The sequence below is a fragment of the Acinonyx jubatus genome, chromosome A1 (assembly GCF_027475565.1).
Source record: "Acinonyx jubatus isolate Ajub_Pintada_27869175 chromosome A1, VMU_Ajub_asm_v1.0, whole genome shotgun sequence".
NCBI classification, from domain to species: Eukaryota; Metazoa; Chordata; class Mammalia; order Carnivora; family Felidae; genus Acinonyx; species Acinonyx jubatus.
In genome coordinates this window covers 16,618,271-16,638,844 of record NC_069380.1, presented here as the reverse complement: position 1 = coordinate 16,638,844, position 20,574 = coordinate 16,618,271, and the positions used below count along the sequence as shown (strand labels likewise).

The 20,574-nt window shown below is 37.4% G+C and overlaps 1 long non-coding RNA gene across 1 annotated transcript; it reads right to left on the bottom strand.

Moving 5' to 3' along the window:
* Window positions 1–1,326: 1,326 nt before the first annotated feature.
* On the bottom strand, window positions 1,327–6,743 carry LOC113600942 (uncharacterized). The gene is made up of 3 exons (XR_008294922.1): window positions 6,561–6,743; window positions 3,086–3,653; window positions 1,327–1,531 (listed from the first exon to the last, which is right to left on the bottom strand). It is a non-coding gene; the product is annotated as an uncharacterized LOC113600942 (long non-coding RNA).
* Between the last annotated feature and the right edge of the window lie 13,831 nt (window positions 6,744–20,574).

The following is a 20,574-nucleotide window of genomic DNA, read 5'->3' as shown; positions in this document are numbered from 1 at the left end:
TGTTTTGGGCAGCAGGTGTGAGAATGAGAAAGGGATGATACCACTGGTTTGTTTATTTACTTATTTTTTTTCCCCCTGAGCCATGAGGTGAATAGTACTGCCATTTACTGAGCTAGCGATGACTGAATGAGAAGCAGATTTGCTGGGAGTGGAGATTGAAAGTTCTATTTTTAACATGTGAATTTTGAGATGCCTTTTAGATTCAAATGGAGATGATGAATAGGCAGTTGGATATCCGGGTATGACATTCAGAAGAGAGGGAAGGCAGGAGATATACATTTGAGAGTTAACATAAGGTGGGTATTTAAAGATATGCCTCTAGATGGGACCACTTAGGGAGTGAGTGTCGAGAAGGAAGAAGAAAGTAATGAAGGCTGAGTGCTGTGACATTCCAACATTGAAATGTCAGGAAGAGAAGACACCAGATATTGAGACTGTGAAGGAATGATCGCAGGTGAGCGTGTGTCGTCCTAGAAACATTTTGAAAAGAAAAAAAAAAGGACCAATTCTTTTAACAAAATTAAGTAAGATATTTGTACATATAATCATATACATTCCCTCTTTCTTCAGGACACTGTTTCAGACATGGGTAATTTTACAGCAGGATATCTTTTTTTTTTTAAGTTTATTCATTTTTGAGACAGAGAGTGTGAGGTAGGGGTAGAGAGAAAGAGAGAGGGAGAGAGAGAATCTCAGCACAGAGTCCAACATGGGGCTTGAGCTCACAAACCGTGAAATCATGATCTGAGCTAAAATCAATAGTCAGATGCTTAACCGACTAAGCCACCCAGGTGCCCCAGGATATCTTTAAATAGAACATGCCCGGAACTTTGGCTCTCTCTTTAAATAGATACAAATTTGGTGTTGTAACCTAGTTTCTGGTGAGCAGAACGCACCCTGAAAAATTCTAAGCAGCACCAAAGAAGTTCATTGTGTCAATAGGAATGATGAAAGGATCCCAATTCTCTCCCCAATAATACACTTCTACATGTGAGGTTACTCAGATAAATATTTCCACAGGATAAGAGTGAGCAAAATAATGCTTTACATAAACACTCACCTTTACTGACAAAACCTTATATAGGTCTCTCATGAATTTGGCTAGATAAAATCGATTTCTTTGTTGTAGGTGACAGGCAATCCAGAATCGAGAAGTGAAGCACATACCTGAGACTTGAGTCGTATGACCCAAAGCAAGGATGGTCTATTTTGAACAACGCCAGCTGCTGAGGAAGTCCAGATTTCCTCAGCTACATTGAGGCAGATTAGTCCAGAGGTAGAGAGAGAGTTTTCTGGTCTTCCCTCAAGAAGAATGAGATTCTAAAACATAGCTTATTTTGTTATGATTCTTTGGAGAAAGCCCACCTAAATGGAGACAGAGCAGAAAAAAAAAAAAAAAAAGAGAGATGTGCATGAACTTGTCTTTGCTGGAAAGAGCTGTTCTTTTCCCCTTATGACTCTGTATCCAGGGTTCTTTTTCCTTCCCAACTGGACACTAAAGCATCTCTCCTCCTTGTACAACATAGGTAAGCTGTGGAGAATGGAGAAGGGGATATGTTAGAATAATCATGCATACATTTCTTTCGCCCATATCTAGCCTTCCACCCAGGGCTTAGTGTGTGAGTATGATACACATTATACTGTTGATACACACATACGGTTGTGTACCCAGTGTACAACACTCAGCAGGGTTTGTAATTTTCCCGGGGTGTGCTCTGCTCAGTGAATAGCAAGCCAGCAGCTTTAGGAGGCTTACCTCCCCACATTTCTGAGTGTGTATCCTATTAACTTTAATTTTCCTATGCCTTGAAGTAAGGATTGAGGGAAGGGGATTTAAGAACACTCACTATTATCCATTTCTCCCCTTTCTTGTTTTCTCCTCTTTCTCCTCCAACTATACCATAAGGGCTTTCTAATTCTCTGCTCTAATTATGAAACACACTTGCTTCATAGCCTCCTTCTTCCCTGCTCTATAGACTTCCTATCTCCAGAATGATCCATTTTCTCCTTACTGTAAATCTCATGGCTTGGCTTAATAATAATAAGCCTACAAGATAGAAAAACATTTCATTAATGAAATATATATATATATCTATATATATCACATGATTTTTTAAAATATGGTTTTGTTTTCTACCTTTTTTAAAAGGTAAAAGTTTAAAGAGGGAAAAGAAACCTGTCTGGGCCTCAACTTTTTCATCTATAAAATGGAAGAATTAGAATAGATGATTTCTAAGTTATTTTTTAAATCAAAATTTCATAAATCAATTTCATCATCTGAGTGAAAAGAGAAAGTAAATTTAGTCTAGTGAATATACTAGAAAGCATGAAATTAGACCTAGTATTTTAAGCAAAACAAAGGTCATTGAAGTATTCATTGTTAAGTCATAAATATTTGTACGTAACTGTGAGAAATTAACAATCTGCCCTCAAGAGTTAAAGAGAGATTGATGGAGCACTTTATACAATTTTAATAGCAAATTTGGGGGAACAAAAAATCTGCTAAACTGTATCTCAGAGCCCTGCAGAATTTACTTACTATACAAGTTTCCAGTCTAATGTGGTTGCCTTTCTTAGAGCAGGAAATAAGTATCCTTACTTTTCTGCTGTTTTACGGTATTGTTCTTTTCCCATCTGTACACCTATGGGACTATTCACAATGCTTGCACCCTCCCATTATGTCTTCATAAATCAACTGAATTTCAGTGAAAAATCATCAAAGACTGCATTATTTTTGCCAATTGTTAAGCTATCTATGTTTCAAAGCACAAAGAAATGGACACGAGGGCAAAGTAACCAGAAAAGAATAATGAAATAAATGAATAAAACTGAGCTTGGCTAATCTTTAACATAGGCTACACATCAGTGAACTAATGTTTTACTACAGCATAGGTGCCTTTTTCAGAAAAGCATAGTTTTAACTATCATCAGTTAAATTGAGATGCATTGACCCCTGTCAGAGAGGAAATACTTTTTTTAGTGAAGGACATCAGGATAGATGCCACAGAATAAGAGGGTCCAAGGATAAGCAAAGAAAGAACTTTTTAAGGGAAAGGCAGCAGGTATAAAAAGTCCCCTCACTTACTTTACAAGTTGCCATGAGAACTCTCATGGTATTGTTGACTGGGGCACCTCTGGGCCCTACTGGGGTCTTCAGAGCAGCTCTGCATTTTTGTTGAGTGAAAAGGGATTAGGCTGTATTTAAGGGATCCTAAATCACCTTGAAGTATTTACTCTGAATCTGGGCAGTCTCTTGTTCCATATGCTTTCAAAGGAGAAGGTGAAGGAGCGGAGGGCAGCTTCTAAGAACATTGCTTTATTTTAAATATAAATGATCTTTCCCCTTTTGGAAGCATGCTTTAAAAATACTAAGAGGAGTCTGATCCCCTGATCCTAAGTCTACCACATAGCTAATGCAGATCTGAGTTAAGCTCCAACCTCATCTAAGTGCAAACATTTATAAGAAAAGTTTGGGGTATTAAAAAAACACTGAAAAAAAAAACCCACCTTGTGATCTGAAATGCTGGAAGGAGTCCAATATCCCTCTATGGCCATTATGACCCAATGTGCTCTCTGCTCTCCAGGGATAATTCCTGCTCTCGAAATGTGACTTCAAGCTGTTGAAAACTTCACCATATCAAACACAAAGAATTCTTAGAAATGAAGGTAGAAAATAATGAAAAAAAATTTAAAAAGAGGACATTTACTTTTCCCCTTTCTCACTAGCTGATAGAATCCTATTAATTATCACAAATCAACACTCAGATGAGGTTTTCACCGTTCTTCACATAGATAGGATTAGCTACTTTATTTGTGCTCGATACTTGTAACTCAGTGTTTATGACTCTATAATAGGATGTTCCTCAATGCACTGTAACTATTTGGATACATACCACCGTTTGTAAGCCTATCTGTGCATGTGCTCAATATTTATGACTATTGAAATGATTTGTGTCTGCAGGGTGTTTTCCACCAGATTGTGATTTGCTGAGCCACAAGCAAGAGGCGGTGGAGCATTATTCATTTTGGTATCTTCATGCACATGTTTAAACAGATGATTCTATGACGGGATTTGCAATACCCTTTTCTCAATACTATTTTTAATACTATTTATTTGTTGAAAAAAAGTTATTGGTGTCCAGATTTTCAACAGAATGAAGTCTGCTATTCAAGCATTCAAGATATCCAAAGTTATTCTAGAGTCAGACGTGTGGTTCTAGTGGTCTCGTTTACTGGTTTAGAAACAATGTGATCCTACCTAGACACTTTCCCCAAAATAAACACTATGCTGTAGCAAGAATGGCTTTCTCTGTGTCCCTAAACACAACATGTCTGAGCTCAAGTTCTAATAACCAGCTGGAGTAGCCTCGCCATTTTAATTACATAGAGCTTAGTATTGAAAGAGCACACTTCGATTCTTTATCACAGTTGTTCAGTTAGGATCATTTCTTCCCATAGATGATAAATTTCTGTAAGTCTTTGCTAATAACCTGTATTTCAATGTTAACTCCTTCAGACTAAATGGGACCAAAAAAAGTCATTAATTAAATAGCGCATTGTGTTGGGAACAAGAGATATTTGACATCTGAATAAATTACAATTTTTCTTCTTGTTTTTTTGAAGTTTATTTATTTTGAGAGAGAGAGAGGGAGGGAGAGAGAGAGAGAGAGAGCAAGCAGGGGAGGGCCAGAAAGAGAGCGAGGGAGGGAGAGAGGGAGAGAATCTCAAGCAGGCTCCACACTGTCAGCATGGAGCCCGACACAGAACTCGATCCCACAAACCAACTGTGAGATCATGACCTGAGCCAAAATCAAGAGTCAGACATTTAATTGACTGAGCCACCCAAGCACCCCCAATTTTCCTTCTTAATAGATGTGTGCGTAACAATAAACAAGTTACTTAATATAAGATACAATCTCATTATCTGTAAAATGATGATAGTAATACCTACCTTGAGGAGCTGCAGGAAAATAAGATAATACACGTAACAACACTGCATTTAATATGTACTTAATAAATGCTAAATCTTACTATCATCACACACTTGTTATATTCAATCCCTCCTTTGATCTTCAAAGACATAAGAATTGCATGCATGTTTTCTGAAAGAGAAAACAGTAAATTCAAGACCCAGAAGAAAACATTTCTTCCAAAAGTAATTCTCTGCAAAATAAAAATTTAGAAAAATTGTACTCTTTTTGAAATAAGAATTGAAATATATAAGAAGAGAATTAGTTGATATAAGAAGGCAATTAGAAAGTTAGGATAGTAAGGATATTATGAATTCAGTAGCAGAATTGAAATTAATATTGCAAGAAGCAAAAGTAGAAATGACACCAGTGATGATCAAATTACTGAATTAAACATTCAGTACAAAATAAGAACCAATTTCAAGTTAAAAAAAAAAAAAGAAAATACAATCTTAAAACATGTGCAAGAAGTTTATGACAATACGAATTTTATTCATTTACATTTTTGAAAAAATTGTACAAAGTGGAAAGAAATTTCAGAACCTAGAGAAGAGATTCTTTCTCTTACTAGAAAGGAAGATTCTAAAATTGACGAAGAAGAATAAGCCAATGTGAACAGTAAAGACAAAAACATTAGGAAATTATTTTGGCCAGTGTTTTGTGAATGCACTTATGAGATAAATAAGAAAAAGTGATCATGACAGGAAAATCATCTTCAGACAAAACTGTGAAGGCAGTTTCCAAAAAAAGAAACTTAATAAATAGATATTTATAAAATATCCATTTGTAAAAATATTTGTAAAAATAGTAACATTTGCTATTTAATTTATCTTTAAATTTTTTTCCAAATTAACGCATATTAAGAATGATAACACCTCGTGTTGGTGAGAGGTACAATAGCCATTCTGGTACACATTTTGTGGGAGGGAAAATTAAAATGTTTTCAGAGTACTACTTGGAAAGTTATCAGAAGATCCTAAAAAGTAGCTTCCCTTTAACTAAGGAGTTTTTTTTTTCCTAGTCTTATTGTAAGGATAAAATTGTGCAAATATATAGCACGAAGGTAATCGTCACAGGATGATTGACAGTAATGGAAAATCGGGAACAAATGGTTAACAAATAGAGCTTAGCTTCTTTAACCATCATAATGATGAAAAGAAGCAAGCACTATGCAGTGTTTACTATATGGCACCTTTCAAGGTTTTATACATGCATTATTACATTCCATCCTTGCGATATAACCACACATTGTGTTATAATTTTATCTTGTCTGCCATTTTGCAGATAAGGTTTTACAAAAAAGTACACAGGACACACTGTCAGTAGAGGGTAACGAGACAATTCAGGCATTCTGACATCAGAACTTAGGTCCTTTCTATTTTATGCATGGTCTTTCCTGTATTGGAATATTTTGCAGGCTTTAAGCCTTCAAACTGTATTTAATTATTGATATGGAAACTTGATTATAAAATACTGTGTGTTTATCTTCATAACTCTATGTAAAGCTATGTTGTATTAGTCCATTTGGGCTGCTGTAACAAAAGCACCACAGTCTGGGTGACTTAGGAACAACAAAAGTTAGTTTCTCACAGCTCTGGAGGCTGGGAAGTCCACCGTCAAGGCCACCGAGATGCTGCAGATCCGGTGCCTGGTGAGGGCCGGCTTCTTTCTGAGGGTCTTGTCGCTGTGCCCTCGCGCGGTACAAGGGCTGAGGGACCCTCTGAGGTCGCTTTTATAAAGGCGCTGATCCCGTTCAAGGAGGCTCTGCTTTTGTGACCCAATCACCTCCCGTCGCTGCCACCTCCTACTATTATGACACAGAAGATGAGGGAGCAGCGTGTGACTTCGGGGAAGCGACAAAGTCCAGTCCGTAGCCTATGCCTGTATCTGTGTATTTGTAATCCTACACGCAGACATACACATATTTGCATCTAGGAAGAAATGAAGAAACTCTAACCCGAAATATTAGCAAGAATGTCCCTGCGTGGTGGGATTCGTGATGATTTGTAATATTTTTTTCTGCCTATTTTCATTACCAGTTTTTGCCTAATGAGCATTTATTCTTATGTAATGAAGTCGTTAAAATAGACACTTATGTTCAAATAGAAAATTTTGTGCCATATAAAAATGCTTTTTACTGGATGATATAAAAATATTTTTTTAATGTTTATTTTTGAGAGAAAGAGAGAGTGCAAGCGAGGGAGGGGCAGAGAGATGAAGACAGAATCAGAAGCAGGCTCCAGGCTCCACCAGAACTGTCAGCACACGGCCGGAGGTGGGGCCCGAACTCTGGAACTGCAAGATCATGACCTGAGCCAAAGTCAGACGCTCAAGGGACTGAGCCACCCAGGTGCCCCGAATGACATAAAAATATTAACAGTGGTAGAACTCTGGTTAATGTCATCTCATGTTTATCTTTTAGTTCAATATTTTTATATCGTATGATGCAATGAGAAAAAGCCTTTAAAATGAGCACACACTATTCAAAATGTAGTATTTATTCAGCATCGTTAAAAATACATACTCAGGCATAGAATCAAAGGCAAGATGGCAAGATGTTGATGAAACTGTGTTAAAAACAATGTATAATTTTCTTTAAAAAAATTTTTAATGTTTATTTTTGAGAGAGAGAGTGAGAAAGGGAGAGGCAGGAAAGAGGGGGACACAGAATCCAAAGCAGGCTGCAGGCTCCGAGGTGTCAGCACAGAGTCCGACGCAGGGCTCGAACTCACAAACCGAGAGATCATGACCTGAGCTGAAATTGGATGCTTGACCGACTGAGCCACCCAGGCTCCCCAACCACGTATAATTTTCTCTTCTTCATATGTGTTTGCAAAACATTCTAAGAATGTTTACACAGTATTATGTTTAAATATTTAGGCAATGAATTAATATTGATCTGAGTATTATTATTCAGTATCATCTTGTTTATCCTAAGATATGATAAGTGTTAATACAAACTTTTGGGAGAATGATTTATATGATTTAAATAATTTTATTTACATTCCTCGCCAGCCCCTATGTGATCTGTAGTTATATCAGTAAGAGTGGTTTTGGCTTCAAGTATTATGTTTCAAGTTTCCAACAGCTGGGTATACCTAATGCCCTTAACATTTACTAAAAATCACAAAATTCACCTTTCAATGAAGAATTTCTTAGTATAAGTTGTTGGAGACTTCTGGCATAGCTCTTCTAAAATGCAAGTCTTCAAAGAGCACTGGAACGATGATCTCATTAATTTCTCCCAGAGTCCTGAGAGGTAAATGACAAGTCTGACCTATGAGATGGATTAGTGAGCATTTTCATTAAGTCCCTGGCAGACACTGAGGAGGTGACCAGCACTTAGCCAGATGGAATTAAAAATTAAAAGACACTTTAGAGAAATAACTAGAATGCTACAGAATGGAATTTTAGAGAGACTAATTCTGTGCAGTAACGAGAATAAATGTGCACTGGAAATAGGAAACAAAGAACAAATTGAGAATTAGAAATTATAAGTAAAAGACAAAAAAGGAAAACATATACATACTTTATATATTTTCTTAATTAGAAGGATGTCAGATTTCCATACAGCAGAAATTTAGCTCCCGCAGTATATTTAGTGGTTGTCACATTCTCCCTGCAGCACATTTTCTAGTTTGTCTCCAACCTGAGAGAAACTAGGAAAAGTTCAAACACAGACCAAGAAAAGTTCTTATATAAGAAAGAGATTGAAAATACAGGATATTTTAGAGGAGATTAAAACGCCTTGTGCTGATTTTGAATGGCAGAAAAAAGGGCAATATTTGTCATAAATTTTGAGTACGAGAAAGGTTATAAAAAATGGAGACTTTATGATCTTATCTTCTCCAAAGGTCAAATAAATGTAAATAACTTCAAAGGGCATCCATAGTTATTTAAGAAAGAAAGAAAGAAAGAAAGAAAGAAAGAAAGAAAGAAAGAAAGAAGAGCTTTTAAACATTACTGAGTGAATGATGCTGGAAAAGCTCAGAAGACCTGAGGGTGGGGCTTTTTGTATTTTTTTTTTAAATTGTAGTAAAATAGAAACATAAAGTTTACCGTTTTAGCCATTTTTAAGTTTATGAATATGCGGCATTGGTTATATTCACCGTGTTGTATAATCATCGCTACTCTATCCAAACATTTTCATTACCCCAAATGGAAAGTCTGTACTCATTAAGCAATAATTCTCCACCCTCCCTCCCCTGGACCCCTCCTGACCTCTAGTCTTTGTTCTGTCTCTATGAATCTGCCTATTCTAGGTATCATGTATAAGTGGAGTCATACATTATTCATACTTTTGTGTCTGGCTTATTTCACTTAACACAATGTCTTTAAGGCTCTTTCGTGTGATAACATGTGTTACTTTTTTGGGGGGGCGCCTGGGTGGCTCAGTTGGTTGAGCATCGACTCTTGATTTCAGCTCAGGTCATGATCCCAGGGTGATGGGATCGAGCCCTGTGTCGAATCCCTGCTTGGGATTCTCTCTGTCCCGTTATCTCTGCAGCTCCTCCACAAGTTGTCTCTATCTGGCTCTCAAAATAAATAACTAAACTTTTTCTTTAAAAAAGAGAACTTATTCCTTTTTTTATGGTGGAATAATATTCCATTGTCTGTATATATTACATTTAGTGTATCCATTCATCTGAGGGACTGGGGTTGTTTCCACTTCTGGGCTACTGTCAATAACGCTGCTATGAACGTGAACATGCAAGTATCTGTTTGAGTCCCTGTTTTCAATTCCTTTAGGTACATACCTAGCAGCGGAATTGCTGGATCTTATGATAATTCTGTTTATCTTGTTGAAGAATTGCCAACCTGTTTTTCACAGTGGGTGCCCCATTTTATATTCCCACCTCCCCCAGCAATGATGTGGGTTCCAATCTCCACAAATTCTCACATTTGTTATCTTCCAGATTTTTGCTAATCACCATCCTGATGGGTGTGGGCGTGGAGATGGGACTAGGTCAGACTCCAATGTCATCAACTCTGCTGTTCTCACCTGGGTTCAGCAATTTTGCTCGAATGAATGCTTTTGAGACTGTTGCAAGTCATTGGTCAATGTTCAGAGTTCCCAAGAGTTGATTTCGACAATCTTTTTTGTCAGTTTTTTTGTTACTTTTAAGGACGTATTTGCGGAAGCTCCCAATCTGCCTTTTCTGAAAGTAAATAATGTGTTTTAGACAGCTGTTCACGCCGGTTAAAGCTCAGGAAACTATTAAACACATATTGCCATGGCTTGGAGAAGAAAGAATCACACGCACTCTGTTTCAGGTAGGATGTAAGGTTGCAGAATTAGTTTTGCTCGAGATTGTTTCTCTTTACCAGTTTAGCATATTTTAAAGTACAGTATTAGAACCACTCGCTCTTTTCTAGTAACTAAAGAAAAGGAGCGCTGTCGGCATTTCCCATGAAATCCACTTGAGATCCTAGGAAACAGAGCTCCTTGAATATGTGAAAGGCAGCTTTTGTAGTGGTCAGGAACGTGGATTCTAAACTTTTACTGTTTAGATTCAAATCCTGGCTCTGTCACATTCTAGCTATGTGACCTGAGCCCAAGTATTTAACTTCTCTGTGCAGTTTTTTCATATGTAAAACTGTGATAATAATTGTATTTACTTTATGGTGTTTGTAGGAGGATTAAATGGGTGAATATTCTGCATGTGCCTAGAACATGGCCCTGCGCATATGAAAACTGCATAAGCAGGGCCAGTCAGTTAAGCATCCGACTTCAGCTAGGGTTATGATCTCACCGTGCATCGGTTCAAGTCCCATGTCAGGCTCTGTGCTTGACAGCTCAGAGCCTGGAGCCTGCCTCTGATCCTGTCTCCCTCTCTCTGCCCCTCCCCCCATCATGCTCTGTCTCTCTCTCAAAAATAAACAAACATTAAAAAAAACTGCATAAGCATCTTTTATCTAAAACTTAAAATGAAATAATGTTATGCAGGATCCACCACTATACACATGGATCTCCATCTCATGTTTCAGAATCGGGCAAAAATCCCTGGCCTGTTTCTCATTCTTTTAACGCCAATGATAGTGAAGATATGACTTCACCTTCTGCCATCTATCCCACCTCATTAAATGGCTTAAAATACCTTAGGAGGAGAATCATTTCCCTCTTCACTACAAGACAGAAAGAAGAGATTGCTGTCCCTGTTTCATTTGCCATGATTCTGGAGTCTGAGTTTCTCTTTCTGTGCTTGAGGTAGAACTTTAAAAAAACTATCAAGCAAACTTTACATAAGCGGGTATCTTGCTGTATTCTTCACTGCCATACCAGCACCTAGAATAGTACATGAAAGATCTGTTTTTGTCAATGAAAATGTACTTCCAATTAATGAATAGATTAATGATTCATTAAATCAACTGAAATAGCTCCATTTGGCAGTTCAGTGGTAAGAGACCTAATATTGCCTGATTTCAACCGTGTTTGACTTCTCAGGTCCACAGAGAAATGAAAAATTATACAATTAAGTTTATAATAAGCAACAGAGAAAATCCCAAGGTTATTGTAGACAGGATAAAAATCAGGTGTTCACAATTTTGATCACAAAATTTTTAAATTTCAATTTTAACAAAGTATAATTCTTCTAGACTCCTCCTTATAGTCAAACTTAAAGCATAAAAATTTAGTGAAGTGTAAAACATCTTTGAATAATTTCCACTATGTTTATTTCCTTCCCTTTTAATTATAAGAATTTTGCAGATGTTAGGACAGATGGGTCTTAGCTTTTTAAAAATGTATCTTAGGAAAGTGTATAATTGGTTTGTATGCAGTATTTTCTCTCAATTACTCTTTTCAGTTACAGAGCAAAAGCTGGGGATACATTTTTAGTCTGCCTGTGTCATGTATGCTGAGTTTTAGAAGAAAGCTTTATTTTCTTATTATAGACAACTGCCTCATTTTCTCTATGATATTTAAGGAATAGATCAATTTGTCAAAAATATATTAGTATAGAATAGAATTTTTCTTGGGCAAGTTTATATTACCTAGTATTATTTTGAAAACAAAAATAAGTTCTAAACTATTTTAAACACACTAGAAACTTTGCATTTATAATCTATTCTGTAAAAATACCAAAAGTGACATTTCCCATAGAAGTTTTTTTTTGAAATACATTAAAAGTTACAGTAGTGATTAATTTTTTGATGCTTGGTGTGAATTTTTAAAGAAAAATTTTAAATACAATTAGTAAAAAATCCCAAACAACTTTGTATTTTGTGACCAAGATCTGTGGACCTTAAGGAATCCTTGACACTGTTGTTAGGTTTTTGAATGTTTCAGTATTTTCAAAGTATCTCTATTTTTGTCCTTATTATTTCTTTTCATTTCTTTCTTTTTTTCTATTTAGAATTGAAAGTAAACAATGAGTACCAGTTTGGTAGGTGACCATACAATGACTTTTGCTTTGATTACTCTTTTTTTATGGAGACTAGAGAGAAACCTACATTTAAAGATATAATTAAATGAAGAAGGAAAGGTAATATTGATTTACATCAGTTCTGCATCAGCGTATACCATTGAAAAACATGGGTTATAATGCCTTTGTCTTCCATTATAATGTGGATATTTTTCCTTTGCGATCTGTGCTTTTAAAATTTGAGACAAGAGAAACTTCCCTAACCTACTGTCATGGAGATCATCTCATAATGTTTGTCCTAAAGGTATTAAAGTTTTGCTTTTGTTTGTTTGTTTGTTTATTTAATTTTGAGAGAGAGAGAGACAGAGCGTGAGCAGGGGAGGGGCAGAGAGAGAGGGAGACACAGAATCCCAAGCAGGCTCCAGGCTCTGAGCTGTCCGCTCAGAGCCCAACGCGGGGCTCGAACTCACAAACCGCGAGATCATGACCTGAGTCAAAGTTGGACACTTAACAGACTGGGCCACCCAGGCGCCCCTAAACTTTTGCTTTTAAACCTAAAAGATTTACCTATTAGAAGAATTTTTGTTAATAAGGGAATCCAAGAGATCTATATCTATATCAATAACAAACTGGCAACCTCATATCTAGCAAACGTGTATTCGAAAATCTGTTACAAGTTCTAAGGACTTTTTTCCCCAAGTCTGTTGGATTTTCTTTGTAGGGAGTCACACTCTCTTGAGATAAGAACAGTTTATTCTTTCCCCCTGAAAATTTTAAACTTTTTTTCCCTTCTTATTTCATTTCGATTAGCCAAGGTTTTCAGAATAAGTGATCCTGTCATAGTGATTACACTTAATTTTTTTTTTGTACGTTTTCCATATGTATCAGGCAAGGAGTTTCATGTTGCCAATTTGTTTGGAGTCATTTTTGAAGTCATAAAAGAGTGATAGCTATTATCACTGATATCAATTATCAAATGATTTATATGCATCTCTTTACAAGATTATATATTTTTATTCCCTGCAATCTTATTATGTGTTCAATTATGTTAATTGTGTAATTAAAATGTTTACAAATTTTTTGATGACTGTGGCCAAGTGAGAAAATTGGCAAATCATGTTCCCCGAGAATAGGCATAAATTATCATTTCAGAACCCTGGAAACTGACCAAAAGTATACACCGTTCTAAAAAGCATTTACCCATGAAAAATGGCTGATGTTCAGGAAAAGACAGTCAGAATCTGAGGTGTCTTATCCTGAGGCTTGTCTCATTCCCCCAGTTTAGTCTACATAGAATGCATGCCAGAATGAGACAGGCCATAAGACATAATAGTTTCACTGCCATTGCTTAAGGAAGGGCACTTATTTTTGCGTATTAGTGATGAAAGACCAGAAACACAGTTGGTTGAAGTGATGATTTCAGATGTAGGTGAGCAGGGAGGGCCAACATCATATTGATCCTGAGTTGTGGTTAGGGAGAGGAGTTCCTGGCAGGTTTTGCATGCAGGTGCCCAGGATACCAGCACAAACCAGCCACGTAAAACCTAGGGAAGACTTGAAAATGGTTTGAATTTTTAATGATCTCTTCTACCAACATATAGATCTGTCAACAGAAGAAGGACATCTTACTGGTTTGAATTGGTTGAGCATAGTCTCTGGCCAGTTGTTAGATGGCAAGTAAGTCACACAGATACTAACAACAGTGGCTCCTAAGAATCAAGGCCAAAAATTAAAAATAAGACTGTATGTTGTAGAGATTTTAATTTATTGTTCTAAAGTAATCTCTCCATCCAATGTGGGGCTTGAACTTACAACCCAGAGATCAGGAGTTGCATGCTATACTGACTGAGCCATCCAGGCACTCCTAAAGCAGCTTTTTTGTTTTTTTAAGAAACAACTTGAAAAGATATAATATTAGTGGCTGCACATCACAGTAAAGACATATTTCACAGATTTAGCCCAGGCATGGAAACCAAAGAAACACACAAATCAAAGGAAACATGTAAATCAAGAAGCGAAAACAAAAGAAAAAAACAAAACTCAGGAAGAACATCAAAGAGCCTTTGGGAAAAAAAGGTAAGCTACTAGAATTGCAACATTGTCAAAAATGTCCAGTTTTCAACAATAAGTTAAAAAAAATAAAAGAAACAGGAGAGTGCGACCAATATTAAGGGAAAAAAATCAACACAAGCTATATTTTCATATCCTCAGGTGTTGGATTTCACAGACAAAAAGGTTTCAAACACTCATTTTAGACATGTCCAAAGAATTAAAGAAATCACGTATAAAGAATTAAAGGAACACAAAGTCACAGTAAATGAATAGAGATTCTCAAGGAGGAGATTACCAGAATACAAAACAGGAAATGGAAATTATGGATTTGCAAATTACAATAATCAAAATGAAAAATTTGCTAGAGGGGCTCAATGGTAGATTTGGTTTGGAAGAAGAGAGGAGAAGTGAAATTATCCAATCTGCAGATCTCAAAGAAAGATATTGAAGAAAAATGACCAGAACTTCATAGATCTGTAGGGTAATATTAAGCTTGCCAACATGGATGTAATGGGAGATCCAAAAAGAGGAGAAAGTGAAAAAATACTTGAAGAATAATGGGTGAAGACTTTCCAAAGTTGATAAAAACATTAGTCTACGGTTCCATGGAATTCAATAAATCCGGAGTTGAATGAGAACAGACATGTACCTCTAGACTTATCACAACCACATCGCTGAAATCCAAGAACCAGGTGAAAATCTTGAAGGCAATAAAAGAAGAAATAAATGATTCATTTACAGATAGGACCTCATCTATATGATTAATGCCTAACTTATCATCAGAAACAATAGAGACGAAAAGACAGGAGGGTAACATGTTCAAAGTGCTGAAGGAAAAAGTAATCTAGAACAATGGCCCTATTTGACGTCCATGTACCACTCCTTGAAACCTCATATGTTACATTGCATTGAAAACCAGAACCAAGGTTGCAGATGGAGTTGAGTTTGCCAATCAGTTGATCTTAAATAAGGATATCCTAGATATAATCCAGTGAGTTTACATAATTGCAAAGTCCTTAAAAGTGGAAGGCGGAGGGGCACCTGGGTGGCTCAGAAGGTTGAGTGCCCAACTTCAGCCAACGTCATGATCTCGCGGTTAGTGCGTTCAAGGCCCACATCAGGCTCGCTGCTGTCGGCGCAGAGCACGTTTCAGATTCTCTGTCACCCTCTCTCCGTGCCCCTCCCTCACTCACGTTCTCTCAAAAAGTAAAACAAAACATTTTTTTTTTAAAGGTGGAAGAGGGAGACAGAAGAGGAAGTCAGAATAAGGTGATATGAAAAGAAGTCAACCTGCCACTTCTGACTTGGAAGATGATGGAAGAGGACCGTGAACCAACAGCAGGCTCCGAAGGCTGAAAGAGGCAAACAGATTTTCCTCTAGAACCTAGAGAAAGAACTCAGCCCAGCAACTTCACTTCTGTGTATGTTTACCCGGAGAAATTAAAGTATATATCCATATAACAATCTGTGTATTCATATTCTTAGTGGCTGTATTCATGGTGGCCAGGAGTTGGGAATGACCTAGGTCGGTGTCTACGCACCAGATTGATGGACAGTGTGTGGTGTCTCTTTGCAGGAGAATGATGTCTAGTATTGGGGGAAGGAGGAGAAACCACTGCTGTATGTATGTGACATAGATGAACCTCACAAGCTTTGCATTGGGTGAAGGAGGTCAGAGACAGGAAAACAATTTTTGCGTGATTCTATTTTTTATGAATAGTCCAGACGAATAAATTCTGTGAAGACAGAAAGCAGGTTAGTGTTTGCCTGGAGTTGGGGGTGGAGGGGGTGAGATAATTCATGGACCTAAGAGATCTTACTGGGATGATGAAAATGTTCTAAAATTATTTTCTGGTAATAGATACACAACTTGATGCACTTATTTTAAAAAATTTGAATCGTGTACTTGAAATCATTGAATTATATGATACATAAAATATACCTCCATGAATTGTTTTTTCAATGAAAGCAAATGAAGATGTTCCCAGAAAAACAGATCCCGAGGAGATCTGTTGCCAGGGACATGCCTTACGAGATACACTAAAGGAAAGTCTTCGAGCTAAAAAGAAACAATTTCAGTCGGTGACTAAAACACACAGGGAGAAATGAAGAACACCTGAAATTGTCAACTTGGGGGTAAACATAAAAGACTGAACAGACATATTTTTCATTTCTTTTTTTAGCTACTTTAAAGACACATAAGATTGCTTAAGACAATAATTATGGCACTACTACAGATTTTTGTACTTACAAATAGATGTATATGACCATCATGGCATGAGAGAGAGAGAGAGAGAGAGAGAGAGAGAGAGAGAAGGGAATGAGGCTGTTTTGAGGCAAAGTTTGTATTTGTTGGCAGCATTAGTATTATTCTGAAATAGATTATGATCCATTAAAATGCATATTGTAATCTTTGGAGCAACCACTGAGAAAAGAACTTAAAACCCTATAGTTAATAAGTGAGCAAAAAAATGAGAAGAATTAAAATCAACAGTGTAAAATATGCACTTAACCCAAAACTAAACAATTGAAGGAGGAATAAAGGAAGAAAAAGACAGGAGAATCAGTGTGCCCCTGGACACGTTCACATAAAACAAAACATTCCAATACCGTGTCAGCCAAGCACAGGCATCTTCAGGTCTAACTTAGTTTCATAAAAGCTTGGATTGGGATCCTAACTGCATCCCTTTCTAGCTGTGTCGCCTGAGGCAAACTACTTAACTTCCCAATGTTCCATTTGTTAAATGAGGATCATAATATTTACTTTATGGAGCCAATGGGACGATTAAATATAATTAAAATTTAAAAAGAATGTAAAGTGTTAACACTGCCTCACGTTTTAGATTCTTATTAAATAGAAGCTTCAATGATAATGTTAATTGTGATGATGAATGTTAATGCTGCTGTTGCTTCTGCCTCTGGTTATTTTGCGGTTATTATCTTGTTATTTTAGACTCCGATTCCTGATTTCCTATTCCCAAAGGCATCATCTCAACAGGAAGGAAATAAATTCAGTCTGTTCTCTTTGATTCCGTGTTGGTATGAATACGATCCATAGTTCTTCACACCCTCTGAATATTTCTCACCTTCCCACGACAGTTTAGAGCATGCGAAATTAATATTTTGTATGATGCTTTGGGTGGGTGCTCTGTAAGCAATAATACGTATGTATGTATTCTATGTATATATAAAGGATTGTGGCAACTAACTAAATAACAAAGTAAATAAATGTGATTAAGAGCTTAATGAACGCCCATTCGAAATAAGCAGTAAAAAATGCATATACACGCAAGGATTTGTGTTGACAGATTCATCGAGCTGAATTGCTACTTGGGGGGAAAATTCATCTAAACACCATTTAATGACTATCCTTGTTATCTAAATTTCCACTGAAAGGCCCGGAATGAAGTTTGTTAATGACAAAACCTGGCAGCTGAATTGTCTGGGCAACGAAAGAGAAATGGTATAGGTCACAGAAAGAGGTCATTTCACGGTGATGAAACTGGAGACTTGATAATTTCTCACTCTGATCTGCAGATGTCAGATAGGTCTTCTGGGTCCTGGAAGTCTCTGGCAAGCTCAATTCATAGCGGATGCTTGTCATAGACGCATGTACTCACAAACAACAAGCCATGCTACGCAAAGATTCGAGTATCTTCTAAGTGCAGCAGGGCCTCTTCTAGATATGCTGGTGATTGGCTGGATGAACATTATTGTTAATTGAATAGTCCTTTCTTTGATCCTTAGTTTGGTAAAAAAAAAATTCACTCTTTAAAATAATTGTGACATTATCTTTCTTGTAATAATATGCCACAACCCTTTCATCGACCAGTTAGTTCAATTGTAAGGCACTGCCATAAATTTGCTCTCATTAAAGTCCTTCCTAGAGACATTCAGATATGTTGTTCCCAAATGTGGCTGATGTCCAGGATCTTCTGTGGAGCTTTTGAAAATACCAAAGCCTGGGCACAACTGCAGACACTGAATCAATCTCCCAGAGAGGCTCCTAGAGAGGTAGTTTGATTGTGATAATCAATAGAAATTGTCAAAATGAGCCATAATGAAAAACTCCCCATGCCCGTGTAATTTTGACTGTTTTGCTTCATTGACACTTGGAGGAAAATTCCATTGCCTAAGGTTATCTTGTTTCTTATCTGAGCCTCAACAGTATGCACTTTTGGAATAATTTATGGGGAGAAAAAGGAGAACAACCTTCAAAAGAATAAATTTGGGCCTTGCATTTGTACAAACAGTATTTCAGAAATGTTAACCCTGGAATGATTATTGAAGCCCCAATGCCAGTATTGTCTCAGACCAATGTCCAGTCTATGCACAGGGTCAAACTTATACTTTCAATGACTTGCTCGAACAAGAATTTTCCAACTTTTTTCTTCAGACAGCTACCAACTGCATAAACGTCTCGAGGCACAGCTGATATAGTAGGACATAGACACAGCTCCAGCTCACAATGTAAAGTAGAGTCAGTCTACTCTTACCACATTTTATTTTGGGGAATTCTTTTAAAGAGGTATTTAAAAACAATGTTCCATAGCCACAGTGATGTTTTAAAAATGAAATTGTTGCATTGCCTTTCTAATATCATAACTTTCTAATATCATAACCCTTAGAAAGTCCAAGAGACTTGTGATCCATAAGCATATGGTGTCTGTACCCTATCTTTCCTTCAGGACCGTGACGGTGGTTAATAAACTATTGTCTCTTGATTCCAAATCACTATTCTGTGTTCTGCTTTATTCTATTATGCTGAGGATGGGACTCTGTAAACTACATTTCTCTTTTGCAGGCTGAACTGGTGGTTGAGCAGAATGGTCATCTGAAAACACCATTATGACATAGGTTGGGAAACAGAAGAAATGGTGTTCTGTCAGTTTATAAGCCTCCTAGAGCAGTAGGTTTCAAATTATTTTCTGAAGACGTCTTTACTTTTTATTTCTTAAGCTTATTTATTTTGAGAGAGAGGGGGGTGGAGAGAGAGAGGGGGAGAGAGAGAGAGCACAAGTGGGGGAGGGGCAGAGAGAGAGAGGGAGAGAGAGAATCCCAAGCAGGCTCTGTGCTGTTGGCACAGAGTCCCATGCGGGGCTCGAACTCACGAACCATGAGATCATGACCTGAGCTGAAATCAACCTAGCCACCCAAGTGCCCCATGAGGTCTTTATTTTTACACAGGTACCTCGGTAGCTACAACCATGGTAAGGAGCATGCCCAATAGGTGGGAACTTGAGTTCACAGGGCAGATTTGTTCTTACCTTAAAAATGACCAATTTATTTCTCCCGTAGCCAGGGTACACGGGTCTGGAAATCAAGAAAGGGAAGGTGGACAGTTTCCTGTCATTCGTCTATCTAATAATCCATTCATGGAATTGCTGGGTTTTGTTTACAACTTTGAGCTCTGCTGGTTTGGAGGTTCTCACCACCAAGGGGGGCAGGGATGTTTCTGCCAAGGGAGCCAACAATGGCTCCACTGAATTAGAAGCTGAGACAGCCTCCCGGCTTTGCATGCAAAGAAAGAGGGAAATTACTTTCCTGGATGGGGTGATTGATTCAAATCACCAAAGATAAACTGGGCTGCTGTGAAACGATGTGGAGTAGAGGGCACAGGTATTCTCTGGGGTGGAGCCTTTCTTTGTTGCCTTCAAGACATTTGGCAACCATAAAAGGCAGGCTCACTGTGGAGTCAGACCATGGAGAAATGCAAGTTTGAGTCACTCTGTAAGATAAGAAATCTCAGGAGAAGCTGAGGTCCTCAATGAGATAGATCAAACATGGAATAAGCCGATAGTGCCTATGGAAGGGGCTTGCCCTCTGTCCTCTCCTTCGTTAGGGATCCACGAGGAGTCTTGATTTTTCAGTCTGTTTGGCTTTTTACTTTCAGGACAGAGGGGTAATCTCCAAGCTCCCTACGTATGGAACCAGTGGCTACTGTAAACCCTAAAGCAACCTCTATAAACACAAAACAATAAGGTATAACTAACAATCCTACAAAGGACATAACATTAGACAGTGAACAATATCTAGTCCAAAAGAAGACAGAATTTTTAAGAAAAAGTCCCCTCTAGTAGTAGACTAACCTCAGAGAATCAAGATATGAATTGGTTAAGGCTAATTGCTAACTTTATTATATGAAGCAAAGAAATGCAGAATTTCTCAGTCTAGCTGCTAGCAATTAC